Source organism: Pelophylax lessonae, assembly GCF_965119305.1.
Source record: "Pelophylax lessonae genome assembly, chromosome: 3".
NCBI classification, from domain to species: domain Eukaryota; kingdom Metazoa; phylum Chordata; class Amphibia; order Anura; family Ranidae; genus Pelophylax; species Pelophylax lessonae.
The window spans coordinates 356,243,840-356,264,059 of NC_138770.1; the positions used below are offsets into that span (position 1 = coordinate 356,243,840).

At 45.0% G+C, this 20,220-nt stretch overlaps 1 protein-coding gene across 1 annotated transcript in view; it reads left to right on the forward strand.

Annotated features, from left to right (window-relative positions):
* The window catches only part of TTK (TTK protein kinase), a 242,172-nt gene that overhangs the window by 96,154 nt on the left and 125,798 nt on the right, over window positions 1-20,220 (forward strand). The gene's annotated exons all lie outside the window — the stretch shown is intronic.

A 20,220-nucleotide genomic window follows, 5' to 3' on the forward strand; every position in this document is an offset into this window, starting at 1 on the left:
AGCACATCAGTTTTTCTGCCTAGAAAAGGAGTAGGTCTCAGTTTTTTATTTGTTTTAAGAATATTTTACTTTATTTCTCTTTACTCACTTTCTAGCTAGTGTTCAGGGAAGAATTTTCCTGGTGCTCTACAAACGATGCCGCCTGGGGCTTCACAATGGGTAATCTAGATCCTTATGGTCCTCCCAGTCTGGTCTACAGCATGAGCAGGTTATAGTCCCGACCCAGGTATAGCCAGACAGTGCCCCTTTTCCGGATGGGGCGAGCCTGTGAGCGGATGCCTCGTAGGGGGTACCAGCGTACCCCTCGGCTGGCAGCACCCCCGCTTTGGGTGGGAGGCAGTCTGTCCAGAGCGGAGCCCACCCGGTCCATGGTATGGTGAGTAAATGTGCCCCGCTTTGCCCCCGCTGGCCTTGGGGGGGGGGGGGGGGATGTGGGCCCTCTCCTGGGGATAATTGAATTTGTGCCTCCCAAAAGATCCCCCTGGCCTGCCCAGTCTGTGTGTCCTATCCTCCCCCCTTCCCTGTCCCTGCAGTAGCTGTATTTCTGGAGCGCCTGGGTGGGAGGGGGAGGGGGGGGGGTTTGACATGGTACCTTGGGCTTGCTGGTTCCTGTTGTGGTTCCTGAGGCCTTCATATGTCAGTCCCTAGCCGCATAGTGTGCCATCTTAGGTGTGGGCAATGGAGTTTTTTCCCCATAGACTTGTATGGGGCAGCCATTTTCCCTGTAGCTTCCTATTGATACGTATGGGCATCCATCTTTTGTGTAACCCTTGTGCTATGCTGGGCAGTGTGATCTTCCTCAGGCAACATTGCGTCATGTCCAGTTGTTTCCTGCTACTGGCCGAGGTCACTTTGTGTCTTTCTCTCCATGCTGCTGGTAGAATCGGGAGAGCGGTTTGTCTGAGGTGGTACAGTACTAGTTGATGTCCCTGCGGGCATATTCCTGCACTTTCTGCTGTCAGTTTAGTTTAAAGGGGTTCCCTGCAGACCGCTGCCATTGGTGGTGGCTACCGCGATCGGCGGTCTTAAAGCGACAGTACTTCGTCGTTTTTTGCAAATTGCAATATGGAGTCCCAAACTGTGCAATCACCCTCAGACCCACTCTGTGTGACTCACAGTCCGGATCGCAGTCGCTGGCCGCGATTTCAGCTGCCCTGGAAAGTCTGCCGACTGAAGTTGATTTAGTCATGAAAAAGGTTGATAACCGAAAATGGCCGCTGCCATCTCAATCTATGGAGGTGTCCTCTGATTCAGAGGCTGATGGGGTCACCCCGGACGCCCCCCTACCTGAGGGTTCGCTGTCTTCACAGTCAGATGGTGAAGAGGACCTGTCCTCTTCAGCTGCAGCGCGGGAACGCGCATTAGTGGAAGCCCTGATTATTTCAGTATGGGATACTTTAAAATTGGCTGAGCCCATGCCGGCAGGGATGCGGGTGGCTTTTGGCTCTCAAAACCCTTGTCCCGACACTTTTCACGATATTGTGAATGATCAATGGCGACGCGTTAAAGCACGTGTTGGTAGTACTAAAACGCTTTAAACGCCGGTACCCTTTTGCTGAAAAGGTCTCCAACCGTTAGATGGTGCCACCTAAAGTGTACCATCCTGTTTCCAGATTAAACAATTCTACTCTTAAGCCTGTGGAGGTCTCCCCAGTTTTTACGGATCCAGTGGCAGGCGGGTGGAGTCCCTTTCCCGCCATCTTCACTTGCTGGCGGGTTCCATTTTGAAACCGGTTTTTGTGTCTTTGCTAGTCTCACAGGCGGTGACAGAATGGATTAGGGGTTTGTGGGAGTCTTTGGACCCCGAGACTGTTCCTCCGGAACAGCTGAAACTGTTGGACCAGGTGATCCAGGCTCTGGTGTTCCTGTGTGATGCGTGTATGGACGCTGCTCCCCTGGTCGCCAGGGTTTTGGCCGTGGGCATTGTTTTAAAATGCATGGTCTGGTTCAAGAGCTGGTCGGCTGACCAAGCTTCTAAGAATGCCTTAGATGATCTCCCCTTTCTGGGAGACAGGTTGTGACAGGTTGTGACTGTTGTGACTCATTGGATGAGTTAATCAAGGGCCTGACTGGTGGGGCTCATTGGATGAGTTAATCAAGGGCCTGACTGGTGGGGAAGAGTACTCTTCTTTCTCAATCCTCCAAGGGTAAGAAATCCCGTACTAAGCGGGTCCCTCCTTTTCTGCTCAGAAACGTTTTTTCGTGCCTCCGGGGCGCAAGAAAAAGGTAAGCCATTCAGAACTTCTGGAGGTGCTAAGAAACTCTGGGCAAGTCCAAGGCCGGTCAGTCCGGTGCTGCAGACAAGTCCTCTTCAGCATGAAGGGGCGCCCTCACCCTTCTTAGGGATGGGGGTGACGTCTGCGCTTCTTTCAGGAACCCTGGACTTCCTTCAGGATGAATGGGTTCGTGTACTGGTTTGCTTCGGGAACAAGATCTAATTCTGGTCCCAACCAGGGGACAGGTTTTTTCAGTCAAATCTTCACTCTTCTCCGGAGAGTTTGAAGGATTTGCGGGAGGCTGTGCGAGATCTCTTGGCTCAAAGGGTGATTGTGCCAGTTCCCCAACAGAACACTCTCAAGTTTTCTATTAAACCCAGAAAGGAGGGCAAGGTGCGTCCAGTCCTGGACCTCCAGGCTCTGAACCGCCTTGTGCGGGTGCAGAAATTCCGAATGGAGTCCATTTGGTCAATGGTGGCATCTTTGAGATCGATGGAAGCCAGAAAATCCCCCTGATTCAAAGATGTTTTATCTCCACAACCCCATATTTGAGGGAAATCAGCGATTCCTCCACTTTGTGGTGGCAGAGGAGCACTTTCAGTTTGTGGCGTTACCCTTTGGTCTCGCCTCGGCTCCCAGAGTTTTTACCAAGGTCCTAGCCCGTGTGCTTTTTTTTTTTTTTTTTTTTTTTGGCGTCGACGAGGTATCTCCATTGTGGAGTATCTGGACGATCTCCTGTTGTGAGCAGTTTCCCATTCGGATCTGCTGGAAAACATCTCCATCACAATTTGGACCCTTTAGGACTTCGGGTGGACGATCAATGTCACCAAATCTGCCCTGACTCAGTCTGTGCGGGTCACCTATCTGGGGCTGATCATCGACTCTGTTCTGGCAAGGGTGTTCTGGCAAGGGTCTTCCTTCCCTTGGACAAGCTTCAGAAGTTGCAAAGGGCGGTCCGGTTGCTGATGGAGGCTGATCAGTGCTCCTTGTGGGCTTGCATTAGGGCCCTGGGTCTGATGGTCTCGACCTTCGAAGCAGTCCCTTTTACTCAGTCTTACGTGAGACAGCTGCAGAAAGAGATTCTGTCACAATGGACCAAAGATCCTCGGGCATTTGAACAGAAGATTCGGTTGAGCCATCTCACGAAGTCAGCTCTCTTGGAGGATCCAGTCACCTGTCCTGTGGCATGGCAAGTCCTTCCTGCGGCGGTGGTCACCACAGACGCCAGCCTATCAGGCTGGGGTGGAGTGCTGGCGAAGCTCTGTACTCAGGGGTCTTGGGTGTCGGATGAGTTTTCCTTGCTGATTAATATTCTGGAGCTGAGAGCGATCAAGCTCTGCCTGCTTCACGGAATGAGTCGGCTACACGGCTCTCCGATTCAGGTCCAGTCGGACAATGCCACATCGATCATGAAGGGGGCACCAGGAGTGCACTGGCAGCCAAGGAGGTGGCTGAGATTCTGGTATGGGCGGAACACAATGTTCCGGCTCTTTCCGCAGTCCACATCCCGGGTGTGGAGAATTGGCAAGCGGATTACGTGAGTCGTCGGGTGTTGGATCAGGGGGAGTGGTCCCTGCATCCGGAGGTGTTTCATCTCCTGTGTGTCTGGTGTGTCTAGCCTCAACAGGAAAGTCCAGAGGTTTGTGGCCAGGTCTTGGGATCCCCTGGCCGACGCCACAGATGCTCTGGTGGCTCCTTGGAGTCAGTATTGCCTGATCTATGCATTCCCTCCGCTCGTTCTCCTCTCCAAGGTTTCTTCGCAGGATGGTGATGGAAGGCATTCCGGTCGTTCTGGTGGCACCAGACTGGCCTCGGCTGTCTTGGTAGGCAGAGCTGGTAAAAATGATTGTGGATCCTACATGGCGTCTTCCTTTGCGGTAAGATCTACTATATCAAGGACCGATCTTCCATCCTGCTTTACGGTCGCTGGCTTTAATGGCTTGGCTGTTGAAAGCAAGTTGAGGGATAGAGGTCTTTCTGATTTGGTGATTTCCTACCCTTTTGAAGGCCAGGAAGTCGACATCTAGGAAGATCTGTTATCGTACGTGGAAATCGTACATTTCTTGGTGTGATTCGCTGCAGCTACCCCCTCGCGCGTTTTCTGTAGCTAGGGTTTTGGCCTTTTTACAAAAAGGGGTTGAGCGGCACTTGGCGTTGGGTCCTATCGAGGACCAGGTTTCGGCGTTGGCTACTCGGTTTGATTTGCACCTTCGTTCAGGAGGTGCGTCATCTGGCCCCTCTGAGGAGATCCCTGTTACTGCTGTGGAATCTTAATCTGCTTTTGTCTGTTCTTCTTCAAAAGCCTCCTTTTGAGAATATTAGGGAGATTTCTCTGTTTTCCTTGTCGCAGAAGGTTGCCTTCCTAGTGGCTATCACTTCTGCCTGCAGAGTCTGAGTTGGCGGCGCTGTCCTGTCTGCCTTATTTGGTGGTCCACAGGAATAAAGTGGTCCTCCGACCTAATCCGTCTTTTCTTCCTAAGGTGGTGTTGGATTTTCACCTTAAGATATTGTGTTGCCTTCCTTATGTCCTGAGCCTAAACATCACAAGAAAGTTGATTTGCACTCTCTGGATGTGGTTCGGGCGATAAGGGTTTTATCTGATGGTTACTGAGTCCTTCAGGAAGTTGGGACTCTTTGTCCTTCCGGACGGTCCTCGCAAAGGTTTGGCTGCGTCCACTGTGACCATTTCGAGATGAATCAGGCAGACGGTTGTTCAGGCTTATTCAATCAAGGGTCATGTTCCTCCTTTCCCTCTGAAGGTGCATTCTACTAGAGCGCTGAGTGCCTCTTGGTCTTTTCGCCATCAGGCCTCTGTTTTACAAGTTTGTAAGGCAGCGACTTGGTCGTCTGTGCACACCTTTACCAAATTTTACAAGGTGGATTTGTTGGCTTTTTCGGATGCCTCTTTTGGCCGCAAGGTTTTGCAGACTGCTGTTTCTTCAGAGAATGTTTGTACTTCTCTTCTGGGTCTTTTATCTGGGTGAGCTCCTGTTTGGTTGAGCTCCATGTTGCTCGGTTGGCTACATCGTTTGAAGGGATATTAAAAGCTATCCAAGGAATTGAGAATGCTAGTCAACAGTGTTCAAACTCTAATCAAGAAGCATAAAATGAGGGGTTCTGTTGAAACCAAACCACGGTCAGGTAGACCAACTAAAATTTCGGCCACAACTGCCAGGAAAATTGTTTGGGATACAAAGGAAAAACCAACAAAACGTCAGGTGAAATACAGGACTCTGTGAAAACATGTGGTGTGGCTGTTTCAAGATGCAAAATAAGGAGGCACTTGAAGAAAGATGGGCTGTATGGTCGAGTCGCCAGAAGAAAGCCGTTAATATGCAAATGCCACAAAGTATCCCGCTTACAATATGCCAAACAGCACAGAGACAAGCCTAAAACCTTCTGGCACAGTCATTTAGAGTGATGAGACCAAAATTGAGCTTTTTGGCCACAACCATAAACGCTACATTTGGAGAGGAGTCAACAAGGCCTATAATGAAAGGTACACCATTCCTACTGTGAAACACGGAGGTGGATCCCTGATGATTTGGGGATGTGGGAGCTACAAAGGCACAGGAAATTTGGTCAATTGATGGCAAGATGAATGCAGTATGTTATCAAAAAATGCTGGAGGAAAATTTGCATTCATCAAATCGGAAGCTGTGCATGGGACGTACTTGGACATTCCAACATGACAATGATCTTAAACACAAGGCCAAGTTGACCTGTCATTGGCTACAGCAGGATAAAGTGAATGTTCTGGAGTGGCCATCTCAGTCTCCTGACCTCAATATCATTGAGCGACTCTGGGGAGATCTCAAACCTGCAGTGCATGCAAGACAGCTCAAGATTTTACAGGAACTGGAGGCTTTTTGCCAGGGAGAATGGACAGATTTACCATCTGAGAAGATAAAGAGCCTCATCCACAAATACCACAAAAGACTTCAAGCTGTCATTGATGTTAAAGGGGGCAATACAGGATATCAAGAACTGGGGTATGTTAACTTTTGATCAAGGTCATTTGGGTAGTTTGTTGTCATTATGATTGAAAGATTAAACGCAGTTGATTTGATAATAAATGGCTTCAGCCAAACACTAACCATTAGTGAAAGAAAAGTTTTTGTTAGTCATATTCTCAGAAAAATGTCCAAGAAATCATAAATTCTGCCAGCATATGTAAACTTATACACAACTGTACATTGAGCACTTAGGAGGCTGGAGCTGGGAGTCTTTGTCTTTGTACACGTGGAAGGTGTACACCTACCCAGTGGTGCTTTCAGAGATTGTTGAGCTTTAATCCGTACCTGGCCCTCTTACTGGGAATGTACTACTTAAATCCCAGCCAGCCTGTGAAATGGACCATGGATTCGTCCACAGAGATGTTTTGGTCCGGGACATAAAGTTCAGGAAACCTCTAAGAAAAAAAAAATCAATTAGGGGGCGAATTTTATATAGTTTTGTCAAAATTGGGATGATCTCGGGGAGGGCACTGCGAGCTATCGCTGAAATGCAGGAAGCGCATATCTTATCCTAGCGGGACCTGGACATGACAGCTGAAAAAATTGGCATGGGGTTGGTGGACCAATAAGAATGCAATTCATTTTTTTTTTTTTTTTTTTTTTTTTTTTTTTTTTTTATAAGGCCCAAAAACAATCTAAGTTCTTCCACTGTTAGGCGTCTCCATTCGAAAGGATGGGCATAGCATGAGTTGAGGTTTTTCTCTATGTACTGTCGGGCAAAAAGGTTTGTTTGGTCCAAGATGCTTTTTGCAGTAACTCGTCAGGGAAAAATAAATGTAAGAAAATCAATTACAGAAAAATTTTCGGTGTTAACCTGCAAACCTGGCTGTGCTTTGAAAGGGAGGATTGTTGCTGATTGTGTGCTAGAAGGCCGCCACAATGGGTTTGCTAAGACATCCGGAAGATGAGATTTGGCTCTAATTCTTTGGGTCTGGCATGAAATTCCAGTGCTTGTACTGGGCTTTTCCTCCTGGGGCCTAGCACCGTTGCCGTTTGCCGATTTGGATATTGACATGTAGGGCGCTGCTGGTTTTTGCCTGGTTTTCAGAGCGTCTTCTTTTAGGACGGACTGCTTCCTCTTCTGATTCGGTCGCTGATTTACTGCCTTCAAAGGGCTCAAATTCTGAACCGGATTCGGAACTGGAATTGGATAGTGAGAACTCCCTGCTGCTCTCATCCGTCAGGCTTAGAAATTGATATGCCTCTTGGGTAGTGAAAACTTTTTTGGACATGGTGGATGTATAAGGGTGACACTAATGGGCAGCAGGACAGGTAGTGATAGGATGCACGTCAGTTACTGCTCGGCTGCAGGACCGGTACTCTGATTGCAGGTACTCTGGTACTCTGATGGGTAGGTGGCAGATACTCGGGTACTTTGATGGGCAGATACTCGGGTACTTTGATGGGCAGGGGACAGGTACACGGGTACTTTGATGGGCAGGTGACAGGTACTACGATGAGCTGGTACAGCACAGTAGTATGCACAGTAAAGTGGTAACTCACTGTTTCCAGATCTCCTCCTCACGCTGGATCGGTATATGAGGAGGAGAACCTGGTAACGGACCATTACCCCCCTCTTAGTTGACATTTGTGACTGACTGTGATTGGAAAAAGCCGGTCACCTGGTAAAGAGCGAATTTTATTGGCTTTTTACCCTGATCAGGGATGGCCTTTGTTGAGGGACAAGCCTCGTCCCTGATCGCCGCGCTGCTAGAGCTGCATGCACTGAGACCCTTCAAGTGACGGGCTGCTGATTGGATACAGCCGGTCACATGGTAAAGAGCCATGTTCATTGGCTCTTTACACTGATCGGGGATGGGCTGTGTCCGAGCAACGTGCCTCATCCCTGATTGCTGCACGCAGTAGCGGCGAGAACGGGCGGACGTCACATGAAGCCCGTCCGGAGGGACGGAGTGGCACCAGACGGAGTGTTCCTGCTGGCGTCCTATTACTATGCGCCGGTAGGAAACTGGTTAACACTGCTTGGATTGGATGTCCCAATGGTTATGAATATCAGGAGCTGTGTCCGTCAATGAACGAAAGAGAAAATCGGATATTTGACTTGCTGTAAAATCCATTTCTCTGGTGTTCATTGACAGACACAGTACCCACCCCTCTGTGGAGTTGTAATTCTTCTGACACTGCTTGTAACAAAACTGAGTACCTATAGCAGAGTGAGGGAGTATACCCCCCTGGGACTGGCCATGGGCATAGCCAGATTCTTTTTCTGCCTAGTGTCCTACACCTGTAATGGGCAGTATAACCCAATAGTCATGAAGATCAGGAGTTGTGTCCAGCCAGAGAAATGAATTTTTATGGTTAATCAAAATCCCATTTTTCTTATGTGCCCAATTCACACTGCAACGCAGCCACTAAAATGCAGACATGCTGCATTTTATCAAAGTACACCATACCAGATCACAGGAAACTGTACAGGGGGGGAGGAGTTTTGGTGCCTCAGGCCAAAAGGAGAAGGTGGGACTTTACGGGCAAGTAGGTTTAAACACAGTTTATAAAAGATAGTCAGATTTATTTTTAAAGAAAAAATTATAACAATTCCCAATTAGGGTACAATTAGGTACATATATTCAGTGCATAGGTGTTTGGGTTATAGACCCAAGGTGTATTTGGAAGAAGAAAAAGGTTTTGGAATATATCCGTGACATAAGTGAAAAGGTGACTTTATTTTTTGGACATTGGAATTTTTTCCAAGCACCCAGCCTGGAAAAACAGAGAACAAGAGATCAAGCTGTTGGTCCAAAGCGTGTTTATCCGACGCGTTTCGGCTACAGGGTAGCCTTTCTCAAGGGTTTTGGGGTATCACCAATTCTGTGAAGATAGTAGTAGGTATTATTGATTTTTGGTGTACATCATTTCTGGTATAATATTTAATCTTGTGTTTTTATTCAATATATACATACTTTTTCTGTCTATTCATGTAAGCCTCCTTATGTCTGAGCGGACACGCAGCAGGAACCACTGTGGTGCAACCTGGAGTATATATATATATATATATATATATATATATAGTGTATTTGGTAAATTTAATAGATTTTTGGGGTTCATGTTGAAGTAGGGTGTGACAACTTACTGTGAGGTTGTCTTCCAGGTTCTGAGTGTTCTTGGAGGTTTGTATAAGATCCTATTCTTGTAATGAATGGATCTGTGGGTACATATATTGTTTTGTCATTGACTGTGCAGGATATTAGGAGTAGGTTTTTTTCGTTGTTTTTATAAAATGAAAAGACTTACAGTATATGCAGTCTGTTCACCTTCAGTATAGAATGTTTTTTTTGAGGTTTTTTCTCTTTTGGGTAGTGCCGGGCTGTAAGAAAATCCCAGTTTAAAGTATTGGTTGTTGATTTTTATATATATATATATATATATATATATATATATATATATATAAATTATATATATATATATATATATATATATATATATATATATATATATATATATAATATAAGTTCTGGTTATACGGAGTGTAGACTTACTATATTGTGGTCAGAAAAAGACCTATTCCTCCCGCACAATCATTGGTGGTTTACATGTGGTAGATAGGAATCACAGGTATTCGGTCCTATGGCAGACATTCTATATTAAATAAAGAATCCAGTGGTCTAGTAAGTGGTAGTTTTATTTGAGTGACTTTGGTGATGTTTACAGTGGATGGTAAGTCATCCGTTGTAAAACTTACTGTTGGCTGTTTGCTCCTCGTGGTGCGTCCGTTCTGTCTCTCCAGTCCCTTCAGTGTGAAGGAGATGTGGAGAGACGCTGGTTCCCCAGCCTTTTAAAGCCTGTCGCGCAGGCGCCGTAGGCTCTGCACGTACTCGGCTTCTTACGGAATAGGCGCGATCTCCGGTTACTGCGCATGCGCCCTAGGGGTGCGCGCGCATTCGGAGGTCCGTCTTTCCGTATTGGCCGCCGACACGGGAGGGAGGAACTAAGATCCCAGGAGGGGGATCTTGTTAGGGCGGATGGTATGTCCCATGGTTCCATCTTAACCCCTGGCTGTAATAAAGCAAATCTCCTGCGCTCGAGTTGAGTATGACGGAGGAAAAAGGGATACTTCAGACACAAATAGGAAGAAGCCTGTGGTCTTGCTGCCCCCTCAGGATCAAGGGTATCCAGAAAAAACTGGGAAAAAAGACAAAAGAAAAAGGGGCGCACCGACCTAGTGCATCACCACTGGAAGCATTTATTAAAATATTAAAAAGTATACAGTGTACTCACAAGGCAGGTGTGATAATACACACATCAATATTGCACATAAAATCTCCAAGGTAGCCAAAGTCCCACGCAAAGCTGAATGGCATGCAGTGTGTCACATGGGGCTGCTATGGCTGGGCTGACGCATTTCAGGGGCGAACCCCCTTTCTCAGAGCCAGAAAAATTGCTGAAAATTTTCTGGCTCTGAGGAAGGGGGTTCGCCCCTGAAACGCGTCAGCCCAGCCATAGCAGCCCCATGTGACACACTACATGCCATTCAGCTTTGCGTGGGACTTTGGCTACCTTGGAGATTTTATGTGCAATATTGATGTGTGTATTATCACACCTGCCTTGTGAGTACACTGTATACTTTTTAATATTTTAATAAATGCTTCCAGTGGTGATGCACTAGGTCGGTGCACCCTTTTTCTTTTGTCTTTTAACCCCTGGCTGTCCAGGGGCTTACCGTGCCGGGTGCGATTTCGATCAGACAGTTGGGGGCTTGTCTGAATGACGGAGTATAATCATACATAGAAGGAATCTTCAATTAATACATTTATACAATAATCATATGGTATACAATCTTTTAAGTTTCGTTTTAACAGCAGTTCAGAAATTCTAATTCTCTGGGTTATAGAAGTTAAATGAACATTGGATATATCATGGGAGGAGGAGCGGGTGCCTCTTCATTTTTTGTAGAGGGGATAAAGGTAAGTGTTCTTACCTTTTATTTGCTATAGTACGCAAGTTGTTGCGCAAGGGTTTTTGTGAATGGATGGGGTTTCTCTTCTTGTTCTTGTAGGTGGAGTATTGGATATTTAATATGGTGTCCTTGGGGATAGGTACCATATTATATTTGTTTTAAAATCTATATACAAGAGGTTTTATGAATGGATAAAAAAATGGGTAAAAGCAATGGGTAAATGGTGTATTTCCATTTTTTGTGTTTTATATATTTCAGTCTGTTTTGCCGGATGAAAAACCTTCAAGGAAGGGGCGAAAACTTTCGATTTCATTTAAGCCTGGCGGTTTTGTTGCTTTTAAGCGTTGCATCCATCTGGTTTCCATTTGGAGGAGTCTTTTGTTCCAGCCCCCCTCCCCTCTGTGTGGGATATGTATCCTCTCAAGTGCGATAAATGTAACTTTTGGCATTTTATAGCCATGTTGGTATGCCACGTGTCTCCCCAATGGGAGGTAAAAGTTACAGAATTCCATATTATTTACATGTTTGTTGATTCTCTTCCCCATCTCCTGTTTGGTTTTCCCAACATAATACGATCCACATTCACAACGCATGAGGTACACTACTCCTCTCGTTCTACAGTTTACATAGTGTTTGGGTTTGAATTTTTCACCATTTGGGAGTATTGTTTCAGTACATTTTCGGATAACATTGCACTGGGCACAGCTTCCACAAGGGAATGTGCCCTTTGCTTTGCAGGGGTCTTTTCTGCTTCCTTCCTTATATTCACTATGTGTAAAATTCTGTTGTAGGGAACCTGCTTTCCGGTATGTTATTTTTGGGGTATCCGATATAAGATGCTTTATTGTTGGGTCCTCTTTAAGTATGGGCCAGTGTTTTTGTAATATGTTTTTGATTTTGGGATGTTCATTAGTGTATCTCATTATGATACGTGTGTTTTCGCTTTCTTTTGAGGTATCTGTTTTTTTCTTTTTGAATAGGATTTTTTGTCTTGGTTGTACGTTGACTTTGTTGTAAGCTTTCCTAAGAGTACTTTTTGTGTATCCTCTTTGGATAAGTCTTTCAGTCAAGAGTTTTGCTTCCTTTTGGAAATCTTTTTCCACAGTACAATTCCTTTTGAGTCCAAGGTACTGGCTGTATGGAATAGCTCTTTTAAGTGGTGTGGTGTGGAAGCTGGAAGAGTGTAGAATAGTATTCCCTGCAGTCTCTTTTCTGTAGAGAGTTGTTTGTATTTTGCCAATTTCGTCCTTGATTATCCAGGTATCGAGAAATGCTACTTTTGTGTTACTGTTTAATGTAAAAAACATGTTGTGGTCGTTGGTATTCATCCTTTCCAGGCATCCTTTTATTTCCTCTTCAGGTCCATCCCAGACAATCAGGATATCGTCCAGATATCGTTGCCAAAGTAGTATATTGTCGGTGTATAGACGGTTCTCTTCATTATTTAGAAATTCCCGTTCCCAGTCTCCTAGATAGATGTTGGCGTAGGATGGTGCACAACTGGTGCCCATCGCTACCCCACATGTCTGTAAATAATAAGTTCCGTCAAAGGTAAAGAAGTTATGATAGAGAATATATTCCAGCATCTGAGTAATAAATTAATTGAACTTGATTTCGTGTTCACTTCCTTGATTGAGTGTTTTTTTGATCATTTGTATTCCTTTTTTATGCGGGATATTATTGTACAGCGACTCCACGTCAACTGTAATGAGAAATGCTGTTTCTGGTATAGTCATATCTTCCAAGATTTGAAGGAGGTGTACTGTATCTCTTGTATGGGAAGGTAGGTTGGTAACGTATGGTTTTAGATGTGCGTCAATTACTTGGCTTGTAGTCTCTGTAATGTTTCCATTTCCTGAGACTATGGGTCTGCCAGGTGGGTTTAGTTTGTCTTTGTGCACCTTTGGGAGGGCGTAGAAGGTTGTTGTTCCTGGATGTTTGATTTTCATGAAGTTCCACAGGGTTTCCGTAATTATCCCTGCATTGAGTGCTTCATCTAGTTTTTTGTAGAAATCTTCTTTGAATGCATGTCTCATAACTGGTGATATACGTTTGTAGCATTTTGGGTTGTTCAAGATCTTTAAGCACATGGCTTTATAGTTTTCATTATTCATAAGTACAATGTTCCCGCCTTTGTCGGCCAGTTTTATTGTAATTTTTTCCAGGTTTTGTAACTCTAATTGCTGCTTTTTGTAAGATTATGTGACTTGTGGTCCTCTTTTAATTTTTCTATATCCTTGGTAGTTTCCCGGACAAACAGTGCGATGGCAGGGTTCAAATTTAAAGGAGGAAATTTTTGTGATTTCTTTTTGAAATCTACTTGTTTAGTTTCTGTTGGATTATCATCCTCTTCCTCGTCGTCTATATCTAATTGGTTGTCTTGTTCAGTCCAGTCTTCTAAGCCACCTTCCTCTAATAGTAGATTTAGGTCCTTTATTGCTCGGAATTCGGCTGCTGTTAAATTGGCCGGTTGTTCTGTAGTTGTAGGTTTGCTATACATAGCTTTGAAAAGTAGATTCCTAGCGAATAGATTAATATCTTTAATTATCTCGAATTACCCATTTTTTTATCCATTCATAAAACCTCTTGTATATAGATTTTAAAACAAATATAATATGGTACCTATCCTCAAGGACACCATATTAAATATCCAATACTCCACCTACAAGAACAAGCAGAGAACCCCCATCCATTCACAAAAACCCTTGCGCAACAACAACTTGCGTACTATAGCAAATAAAGGTAAGAACACTTACCTTTATCCCCTCTACAAAAAATGAAGAGGCACCCACTCCTCCTCCCATGATATATCCAATGTCCATTTACCCTCTATAATCCAGAGAATTAGAATTTCTGAACTGCTGTTAAAACGAAACTTAAAAGATTGTATACCATATGATTATTGTATAAATGTATTAATTGATGATTCCTTCTACGTATGATTATACTCTGTCATTCAGACAAGCCCCCAACTGTCTGATCGAAATCGCACCCGGCACGGTAAGCCCCTGGACAGCCAGGGGTTAAGATGGAACCATGGGACATACCATCCGCCCTAACAAGATCCCCCTCCTGGGATCTTAGTTCCTCCCTCCCGTGTCGGCGGCCAATACGGAAAGACGGACCTCCGAATGCGCGCGCACCCCTAGGGCGCATGCGCAGTAACCGGAGATCGCGCCTATTACGTAAGAAGCCGAGTACGTGCAGAGCCTACGGCGCCTGCGCGACAGGCTTTAAAAGGCCGGGGAACCAGCGTCTCTCCACATCTTCACACTGAAGGGACTGGAGAGACAGAACGGACGCACCACGAGGAGCAAACAGCCAACAGTAAGTTTTACAAAGGATGACTTACCATCCACTGTAAACATCACCAAAGTCACTCAAATAAAACTACCACTTACTAGACCACTGGATTCTTTATTTAATATAAAATGTCTGCCATAGGACCGAATACCTGTGATTCCTATCTACCACATGTAAACCACCAATGATTGTGCGGGAGGAATAGGTCTTTTTCTGACCACAATATAGTAAGTCTACACTCCGTATAACCAGAACTTATATTATATATATATATATATATATATATATATATATATATATATATATATATATATATATATATATATATATATATATATATATATATATAAATCAACAACCAATACTTTAAACTGGGATTTTCTTACAGCCCGGCACTACCCAAAAGAGAAAAAACCTCCAAAAAAACATTCTATACTGAAGGTGAACAGACTACATATACTGTAAGTCTTTTCATTTTATAAAAACGAAAAAAACCTACTCCTAATATCCTGCACAGTCTTTGACAAAACAATATATGTATCCATTCATTACAACAATAGGATCTTATACAAACCTCCAAGAACACTCAGAACCTGGAAGACAACCTCACAGTAAGTTGTCACACCCTACTTCAACATGAACCCCAAAAATCTATAAAATTTACCAAATACACAATATATAATGCATATATATATATATATATATATATATATATATATATATATATATATATATATATATATATATATATATATATATAATATAATATACCCTCCAGGTTGCACCACAGTGGTTCCTGCTGCGTGTCCGCTCAGACATAAGGAGGCATGAATAGACAGAAAAAGTATGTATATATTGAATAAAAACACAAGATTTAATATTATACCAGAAATGATGTACACCAAAAATCAATAATACCTACTACTATCTTCACAGAATTGGTGATACCCCAAAATCCTTGAGAAAGGCTACCCTGTAGCCGAAACGCGTCGGATAAACACGCTTTGGACCAACAGCTTGATCTCTGGAATTTTTTCCAAGCACCCAGCCTGGAAAAACAGAGAACAAATGTCCAAAAAATAGTCACCTTTTCACTTATGTCACGGATATATTCCAAAACCTTTCTTCTTCCAAATACACCTTGGGTCTATAACCCAAACACCTATGCACTGAATATATGTACCTAATTGCGAATTGTTATAATTTTTTCTTTAAAAATAAATCTGACTATCTTTTATAAACTGTGTTTAAACCTACTTGCCCGTAAAGTCCCACCTTCTCCTTTTGGCCTGAGGCACCAAAACCTCCCCCCTCTAGACAAACAGGGACGGAGGCAACAAATACTATCTAGCTCTATAAAGGATCAAAACAACCCCCTCTAAGGAAACTGTACAGTAGCACAGCACAATGAATAAAGTGTACGTTTTGTACACTTCAAATAATTGTACAAAAAACTGAGTCGTGTGATGCGCTGAACCACGCGCCACACTACCCCCCCCCCCTACTGCAGTGGGCAACGCTCCGTCAGCTGTCTATTGTAGTGTGAAACTGGCCTTAGTTCTCACTACAAACCCTGATGAGATTTAAAGGTTTTCAAAGCATTGCCTATATATAGATCATTTTGGGAACCATATTTGCCATCTTTTTACACCCCCCCCCCCCCCCCCCTTATATTTTTTATAAAAAAAAAAAAAAATGCTATTCCAGTGTTTGTGTACTAAAAATTAGTTTTTTTCTTTTTTTCTGAAAACCTAGATTTAAAAAACTGTAGTGCAAACGTAAACTGCAACTGGCATAATTTTTTTATTTTCTAATAGAAAATGCATAGTATATTGGCGTTTTAGGGGTTTTTCTTAGTATGTGTGCCAAAATGGCAGCAAAAGCGTTACATGTGTCCACCTCCCTACCCTTTCTTGCTCAGACTGCAAAAACCCAATCTCCTGTTGGAGGGAGATTACGCTTTCTTTTCCTCTTCCTAGTGTGGGGGCGATGTTCCTCTCCTGCCGATGAGATCTTAGGGAATGGCGAGTACTCCCAAGTGTTTGCAAGAAGACATTGCAGAACATTGCTGGGAGCATTTTCTCAGTGTGATTTGGGATACTCTACCCTCCCCAGATCTTGGCACAAGGAAGATGACGTCCTCATCTGTGTCTACTGTGTAGGTGCTATGGGTGGAAGCTGAGCAAAATGGGAGCATATTATTACCTAACCTTTTTCAGGTGACCATTTATTTATAGCAATTTAGTGAGGGGGACACAAAGTTGAACTCCAGTTTTAACTTTAAAGCTGGCCATAGATGGATCATTCTATTTAAAAAAAAAAAGATTCCCCCATCCACTCATTCGAGGTGAATGAAGGAATCCTCCCTGCTGCACTTTTGTATTCTGAAAGCAATGACTCTCCTCCCATGGTCAGAATGCACTGATCAGTGCTGTAGTTGACTGCCTGCAGCATGCTGATCAATGGAAAATTTTCCAACATTTCTGCGAGTGAAAGCCGATCATTAGATCACCTTCACTCTAGAGGGTATGCCAATAGATGGATCGAAATTTGCCTGGTCCCTGCTTAACTGGCAGAATTTTGATCCATCTATGGCCAGCTTCAGTCTTGCATAATTGTACCGGCTCCCCTCCTTAATCTGATTTTACTGAACACTTATGATATCAAAGAAAGAAAAAACTGCGCTAAAACCATACAAGTACAAAAAAACTTTAGATCAGCAACTGTTCTGTGAGATATGACACAGTCCTCCCAAAGCAAATATTCAAATAAGGAGTTGCGCTGTAGTTAAAAAAAAATAAAATAAATGACTCAAAAAACAGTGCTTAAATCCAAATGTGAGGCTTGTATTCCTTAGCAATATCCACACCATCCGCCACCATATAGTATGTGATGCTTCAGGTGACATCTCCACCATAGATAAAGTGCTCGCTTACCAGCTTGCACAGACCACCTTTTACAGAAGGTCAGTGATGCTTGTAGCTTCAAACCCAGCCAGAGCCTTTACATCTTCTGGAGGTCTCCTTTGCGGACTTATGGATCACCCATCCAAACAGTGATAAGGTTCTCAAGATGGCAGCCCTGTAGCCTGCACCTTTAAAAAATGTTAACAATGGTACTTGCCAAATTTTCCTTTACATATTCAATTTAGAGAAACACTGTCGCTTACCCATATAGGGCAAAGTATACTCTCCAATCTGCAGTCCCCTGCAGCCTCCTCCCTGTGCACATGATGTCCTTATATGAACAAGACTTGGTGACCTGCAGGAAAAAATATTGTTTTCTCTTGTTTTCTCTTACCTCCTCTGACAGTCGCCGCCTGTTCAGTTAGCCTTCATGAATGGGTAATGCGCCTCTCTGCAGGAGTAGGCTAGGCAGTGAAAAGGTTAACAAACAAAAGCTTTTACACCTAACGCACCTCAAGGGTGCTGTTCCTCAGCTATTACCCATCAGCCACTAGGAGCTGCTCTTCAGTTTTCTGCTGCCTAGCGTAGGAGTAGGACATAGGCTTACCTGCTGGGACCTATGTCTCAGTTTTTTTTTTTTTTCTTTTTCTTTGCAAAAAGTTTTTTCTTTTTATTTCTTTCCTCCCTCACTATCGCTAGTTAGACAGAAGGATCCCTGGAGGACTACAAGCGACAGCAAAGCTGGGCCTCGCACTGGATAATATAGATCCTCATGGAGTCCCAGCCTGCCAACATGCGTCGCAGGTCATTGGTGTGCCCAGGCCTTGCAACGACACTGCCCCTGAGGACGGGGGCAAGCCTGCTGAGAATCCATCTTTCTCTTACGTCCTCCGACAGTCGCCGCCCACTTCATATTCATCACCAATGGGTTATGTCCTTTATTCCGTAGGAGTAGCTAGGCAATAGAATATGTTAGTACAAAGACTTTTAACATATCCCACCCCCAGGGGGGGGGTCCCCTCAGTACATAACCCTCCACTTCCTGTATCCAACTCAGTTTCATTTGTCTAGCTGTCAGGAGTAGCTGGAAGTTTCTGTGCTGGGGCACCTTGTCTCAGCTCTCTTTCCTTTCTTTGGATTTTATTTGAGTTTTTTCTCTCTTACTTGTTAGCTGTTATTTTACCAGCGTTAGTTAGTTCTTCTGATGAAGAGGATCATGCGGGCTGCGTCTCGGGCTGACCCCCCTGGTAGCAGGCTGTGGGTCAGTGGCTTCTCAGCCCGCCATCGAGCGTTCAGTCAGGTATCGCTCCTGAGTTATCTGAACGACCCATCCCTGTTCCGTGCAGGGATGCTAGGTGAGGTGGCTACCTCACTGGACGCTGTGTGGTTTCTCAACCCACCTTCTGATGCGTCCTGGATGCGACTCTCCCTGCCTCATGTGCAGCGGTTTGTTCGCCTGTGCGGGTCCCCCACGCCATGTGAGAGGTAAGTGCATTTATGTGGGGACCTGTCTGTCTGGGGGGTGTCAGTCTGGGACTGTGTACCTTGCCCTGTGTTCACACTATTACGTTTTCCCTATCTCTCACATTGCAAGCTGTGGGCTGCAGGAGGGGGGGCTGGCTGCACTCTGTGTCAGTTTTCTGTCTGTGTGAACGGCTGTGTGCTGTGGGGCTTGAGTTTCTCATGCTTGGGGCACATTACAGCGCTGCTGCGGCGGTTTACCATGTTCCTTTTTTGGGCAGATGGTGTGTTTTACTTCTCCCTCATGGGGTGTGGGAGCGGCGGTTTCGGCGCCAAACGGCGCCATTTTGGCTGCGATCGCTCCGGCCGCATGTTTTACATGCATGGCGGCCATTTTCTTGTAGCCTCCATAGGCTTTCATAGAGCGCCCTGTATGCCAGCATTTCCTTTCCTTCAGGAGCACCGCAGGCAGCAGCACCGATCTCTCCAGGTTCATTTCTTTTTATTCCCTGTATCCTGCCTTGGTATACTTGTCCCTGTGGGGGTCCCTTGTGTGGGATGCTTAGTGTGAGTGGGCTAAGATCGCAGCGCTCTCTTAAAGGGGCGGTCACCCATTTATTTTTGCTGCTACAAGGGCATGGATTCTCAGGAATACTAGTTTCCTGCCAATTTAGTGGGAAGCCAGGGGACTGGGGTCCCCCCCCCCCCGGGGGGGGATTTGGCTGCGATTGTGGCTAGCCTTGCGACTCAGGTGCAAATGCTGGTGGTTGCTCAATCCTCTAAAAGGCCCAGAGTTTTCAATTTCCTCTGTTTCAGAGGGTGATGGTACTGGGGCTGCTGGGGCAGAGATCTCCTTATCGGGGTCTCGTTCCTCCCGGGACCTTATAGGGTCAGAAATGGAGGCTGAGGTAGAGGGGGTTGATAATTGATAATTCTCCCCCTGCTCGTCTGAAGAGCTTGCGCTCATGGATGAATTGGTTACTTCTATCAAGCAAACTCTGCGTTTGGAGGAGGAAACAGGTCCTCCAGCTGCCTTGGCGGCTTATGGGACGCAGAAAAGGCGCATATCATCGCAGATGTTTCCATGCACTGATGATTTTCAGCGCGCTGTGAAAGAACGATGGCGTAATATACGCAAACCTTTTGCTGTACCAAGTAGGTTCAAGCTGCGCTATCCTTTTACGCCCGCTACTGATGGGCGTTGGTGTGTCCCACCTCCGGTGGACCAGGCGTTAGCAGTTTTGAACAAGTCCACTGCGATTCCTGCTGCAGACACCCCGGTGTTCCGGGATGCCACGGACAAGAGGATGGAGTCCTTTGCCCGTCGTACCTATTCTATTATGGGTTCTATGTTGAAAGCTATATTGCTTCACTTATGGCGGCCCAGGCGGTCGCGAACTGGA